Genomic DNA, 6000 nt, shown 5'->3' with positions numbered 1-6000 from the left:
TCATAAAATACCCCCCAAATCAATCTGACTTGGTAGAATCACAATGGTGTCCACAGAATTCTGCCTTCTGCCTGAAAACAAAATCTGTAATGATATTTGCATATATAGGGACAAGCACATTTACAAAGACGTCAAGCCTTGTTGCGTTCTCTAAATATAACTTTCTTCATTTCCTCTCAGCTACAGTCCTCCCACTCCTAATGACTCACTATAATCTAAGCATTACCGCAGCGCAAGTTTCAGTGGCCATTTTACAACTCTCATTTGACCGACTACAACCTGTGTCTTAAATATATGGGGTGAATCCTCTAATGACAAAACGGTCTAAAGTCTGTGGATGGATTAATATAATGTCGTAGCCAGCAAATTCTGCTATATCCTGCATTCTTTCATCTCGTGTTGACATATGCGCTTAGGCAAACAGGGATTATAAAACATCAAATTCAGCGAGATTATTAGTCACACATTATACAGTATATGCTTTGTAGATATTAGCACTGCCATTATGTGTGAAGGCATTTTGAATTTTGTTTTTAAAATGTATTTTCTGATCTATGTTATAATGTTGTTTCCTCATCACAAACATACCTGGAGTTTCGTTTCACCTGTTTTGTTTCACATAATCTACTGCTTCACGACATCAAGGAAGAACAAAAGACCTTTAAGGGTACAATACGTACCTTTTCTGGCTGGATGCTGGATGCTATTGGTTAGAATGTGTCACAGTAAGGCATTTAACTTACCATCTCCATGGGGACAAGCACAGGAAACCACCAGGCCATGTTACAGGTCAGATCTGTGGAGAGGCGACCCCGTTCACAGTAACATAGATATGCTTTATTGTGCATGGTTTTCAAGGTATTTTTGAGCAACGAAATCTGTTGAATAAACGCAACATAGACAAGCTTAATGCCATACAGTGTAACATTACATTTCAAGCAATAACATTTCTATTGACACAAGCAGGTAGAAGTGGTGGACACTCTACCAGAAAAGTTACAAAGTGCACCTTTAAAATTGATTATACTCGTCACATAGTATAAACAACGTCTAACACAAACAGATTAGTTTCAAAATAGCTTTATGCACAACTTAATGAAATGTGTTTCTTCTACTTTTTGTCTATAACTTGAGGGGTAGAAAAGTCCACAAATCAAGAAGAACTTTTTGTACAAGAGGCGAGAGAACATAATTAGGATGGGTGACCACACTGTAGCGCCATTGTTTGAGTTGACAGACCATGCATAATGTTGATTCAGCACAACCCATTATTACTGGGAAAACCTATTCATATTTTCAGTTCATTTTAAAGTGCCCATGGATGCAGTTCACGTTCTATATAATTACCAGTTTGAATATCAGGGTGACATTTAGAAACTATCGCTATTTTTTTTCTTTACATATTTGTAAGGGCAGGAATCATCAATTTACCTTTAGATTGTGGTCCTTGAATGCAAAGAAGCCAAACTGGTCTGAGTCCAAGTGATTAAAGTTGGACACAATTTGTCGTACAGAAATCTGGACTGAAGAATCACTTTGATCAAAATGTCATGCCATTTCTTGTCTAATTAGAGGTGGATATTCTGAAGGCCATCATGGAGTAACAGCCTTCAGATCCAAGATATGTCAAGCAACAAATCGGGATTCCTCCTATTGTGCAAGAATAAAATTATTTGTGACAAAGAGAAAATCTTTGTTCGGGGAAAAAACAGATTGCATGATTGAACTGTTGGTAAAAGACTTCCATCCAGCCAAGGTACTATTTTGATTCAAATTTGTCCAAAATACTAGCGTTATACAACCAAAGGTGCACTGTTACTCTTTGTAATGTTTCTCGGAACATCCCAAGCAAATATCATCATGGAAACGTCATGTAATGAAATGTGTATTTTAATGTGTGACCTGTCCAGGGACTGCACTTGGAACGGATCAGTAGTTAATCTGGTTCAAATCATCTCTTCTTTTGTAAGATTAATGAATTTATACATGGTCTCTGACAAATAAAGAATAAAGAAAGAAAGAAAGAAAGACAAGCAGGTGGCGGACGCTTAACCAGAAAATTTACACTAACAATTATTAACCCAAGCAAATACCTTTATATGTCACATACAAGTGCACTAAATACTCAGTTTGAATAAAAAATAATGCTATGTTTGTACATCTGTTCAGTCAGTCAGCCAGCTTTAGTACTCACTTTTTTATATAAAATCTTGGGTCACTCCTATAGTTTTATTTGAGAAAGCAGTGAAGCAGTCCTCACAGCTATCTCAATGCGATACTTTAAAATGAATGGCAACATCTCAGAGGAAACTGGACTCATAAAAAAATATTTCACATAAATCTGTTCCACTTTACATGTTCCAGGACTTGACTTTATTAAAAAATCTTGGATGGACTCTAGCCTTGTCATTGGGTTACCCCTGCATTCAAATTCGACAGTGCAGCAGCCGTCACAATAGCTGACAATAACAGATGCAACCGTGAACATGGGGTAGAGATGAGAAAGAGGAGATAGACAGCCAGCCAGATAACGGACAGAGGAGCGGGAGATGACGCTGGATACGGGGAGGGGGGAGCGAAAGGAGAATAGGGTTTGGGGTGGGTGGGGTGGGGGGGTGTTAAAGGGGAGGTGGCTGGAGGCGCATTTGAATTCAGCCAGTGTGTCTAGTGCGCTAGCCGCTGTTACCTGCTCTAGCATGGCAACAGAGAGACACAGTAGACAGCTATAACAAGCATCGGATTCAACGCTTTTTTCCCATTCATCAAAATCAGCAAAAGAGGAGCGAAGGAACCCCCAGGGAGAGGACAAGAGAACACCCCTTTGAGATTTGCCGGATTTGAAGGGGATACCAGCTGAAGCATAGGGCATAAAAAAAGCATTACTATGTTGTTTGAAACCATGCAAGCAACATGTCAAATGTTTTTAACAACTGGACGGCAGTTCAAGCCAAGAATCCTTATTTAAGATGAGGCAATGCTCAGTGATGGATGTTTAATCAACTAGTGCTGATTGGAAACTTATGCAAACTAAACTACAGCTTTGGGAATAGTCTTGATATGGGACCACCACCGAGTCAAGAGGATCACCGGAGAGGGGAGGTGATGGGGGCATTGGCCTGATTCGACCCCCACACCAGAGGCTACCAGCGGCCGAACCCTCCCCTAACAGCTGGTACTGGATGTCTTGATGTATTGCTGTGGGCTGGGACACTGGCGGAGAGTGCAGTCCACCTATGTGAGTAAACAGGTAAGTCATATATTCAGATGTTGAAAAGTGGTGCTATTGGCTGGGTTTAGTCCTGGTTAAGTTCTAGGCTAGTCAAAATAGTCCAGCTTTGGCCAGGAATCAGATTAATTTAGTCCACAGTTACTTTTGGGTTAGTTTAGTTGTCATCCTTAGTTTTTGTCTCCATGCGCATGTTATTGCATTCACTGTATAGTTCCACAGAATGCCATTAAACTTAACTATCACCATGGAGACTAGCAGGTGGCCACTAGAAAAGTTACATAGTGCACCTTTAATCCTTAGACATCTTCTCTTTATTTAAACCTGCTTTTGCCCTAATCGGTTAGATTTAGTTTAGTCTAGTTCTGTTTTAGTTACACTTTCAGTTCTAGTTTAATGACAATTTTGATGTGGTGGTTTCCTATAGTTTATGTTTATTTTGGGTTTAGTACAGCCGTGACCAACTGTATGTGTTTTAAACCTTTTATTATAGGTTATTGAAGTCATTTTGAGATGTTTCTGTTGAAAAGTTTGAACATCGCTCTCTTTATGCATCCCAAACTTATATAACAAGGTGGTTACAGGTATCGTATTTTCCCACCATTGTGTGTCAGTGTATGTATTTGAAGTTGTAACGTTCTCTGGTCATACTCTCGCTTGTTGAGGCCTCTTCTAATGTTCTTTTCTGGTAATCGGTGAAGGTCTCGTGCGGAGCTGGCTGTGGTGAAGGTGCCGCTCTGATCGCGCCTCGAGCCCCACGTGAGGCACGATCTTCGGAACGTTAGGTAAATGCCCTTTTCACCGAATAGACTTAGTTTGGTGTTTAATGGCATTCGTGAAGTTAACCCCGTGATTTCTTGTGCACCAGATTGCAGCTGCTGTTCGTAATTTTTGCTCTTAAGTGTTATACCACAAACATTCAATGAGTCTTCTTGTGGCTTCGGTTCGATTCATTAGTTTCGGGGCAATACACAACCGGGTTCGTAGTTCAATGCAAGGTTAGGCCTCAGGGTTAGCACATGTCACTTTAGCCTAGATAGACCCCTTGGCACAAAGCACAAAGAACATGTAGAACTTCATGTACTTCAGTCTAACTCGGAGCAATACAAAAAGCGGTTTAGCACAAGCACTTTAAATGCCAATATTACCACATCATCCGTGTTTTTCACAACATTAGCACTTTAACTTATTGTAAATGTAGGATTTAAGTAGTTTTCTTTGCTTCTCATTAACGTTTGGTCTGACATTATTGATTTTTAGATAATGTTTAGTTAGAGTTTTGGTTACATTTTAATTTGTTGTCTGTTCATTTCATTAATTGGTGCACCAAAAAATAAATAAATAGAATAAAATAAATAAATTAATGTCACATAAAATAAAGCTTTGTAATTTTTGTACCACTTTGCTTTTGTCTTTTGTTTTTGCCAGATTGACTTGTGTATTTATTCCTAAATGGGGGACCCTACCTCTCTTGGTTACATTGATATGGCACTTATGATCAAATTTAGATTAAATCCTCACTCGCCTGCTCTGTGCTGTGCTGCAGTTTATCAGGACAGGCAGTGGTGGTGTAAAACAACCTCCTGGTATCGATCTGATTAGGAGACGTGAGCGATGGGGACATTACAGATAAACTCACCCCAATGGCTTCACCTGTGGCTTAAATAAAGGAGCACTTGACATTGTAAAGTGGAGAAAGCTTATGTTTACAAATGAATCTGAGTTGAATACAATGAGTGGTGAAACCACAGAGATTTGGCCACATAGACTTTGTCTAAGTCTGTGGCAGCCAAGGTCATTTTCTGACGGAGCAAGATCGATTTATCGGTCAGTGTACAAAAAGTCGTGACTAAACATGTACGTAATAGGCAGGTTTTGTTTCAATTATCCTATTTGGACATATTAAGTCCCCTTTGTCCATTGCATGTTGATACAAATATTATGGTCTAATTATTATAAGCAATATATTTTCATTTAGCAAAAAATATTTCAATATAAAAAAGGGACACAATGATATAGGCATTTAGACATTATTCCTCTGCATATCCCACGGGGCAGTGGCCCGAGCAACTATAGGTCTAAGATGTACACAGACACTTATGCACTCTCAAATATTTATTGCAATTCAAGGGCCACTATGTCACTTTTCTCGAGGTGGGTAAGACATCTATTTGTCTCTGAGGAGATGTTATTGCTTTGGCTGGAATGTTTGACAGTATGGCATTAAATTTATGTGTCTCTTGCTTTTTTTTTTTTTTTTTTTTTTTTTTAAAGCACTACTGTGAGGGGAGTTGCCTCTCCACAGATCTAACCTGTAAGTTGGCCTAGTGGAGTCACTTGCTGATCTCTAAGATCATAAATACATATAATGAATACAGTGTGTTTATGAACATTCCTGGCAAAGCCCTCATCTCCATGGAGACAAGCAGGTGGTGGACTCTACTTGAAAAGATACACAGTACATCTTTCTGCACTATCTTTTCATCCTTTCATTTCTTTATTTCATTGTCTAATATGTCAGCCTTTCTAACTTGTGTAAATTGTTATGTGACATAAACAGCCAAATAAAAAGCACTTCATATTTGGATTAACATTTTTGGAGTAAAGACAGAACTGAAAACACATAATTTTGCTACTAAGACTCTCTCAATTTTATTTTTTATGATTTATATTGTGACCTGAACAATTACAATTGTTGAGTACCAAATATTTTAGACATTCCTAACACAAATTCATGTAGATGACTAAGCCAAGGCCAATACTCTCACTGACTT

The sequence above is a fragment of the Periophthalmus magnuspinnatus genome, chromosome 17 (genome assembly GCF_009829125.3).
Source record: "Periophthalmus magnuspinnatus isolate fPerMag1 chromosome 17, fPerMag1.2.pri, whole genome shotgun sequence".
NCBI lineage: Eukaryota > Metazoa > Chordata > Actinopteri > Gobiiformes > Gobiidae > Periophthalmus > Periophthalmus magnuspinnatus.
This window is presented reverse-complemented; position numbering follows the sequence as displayed.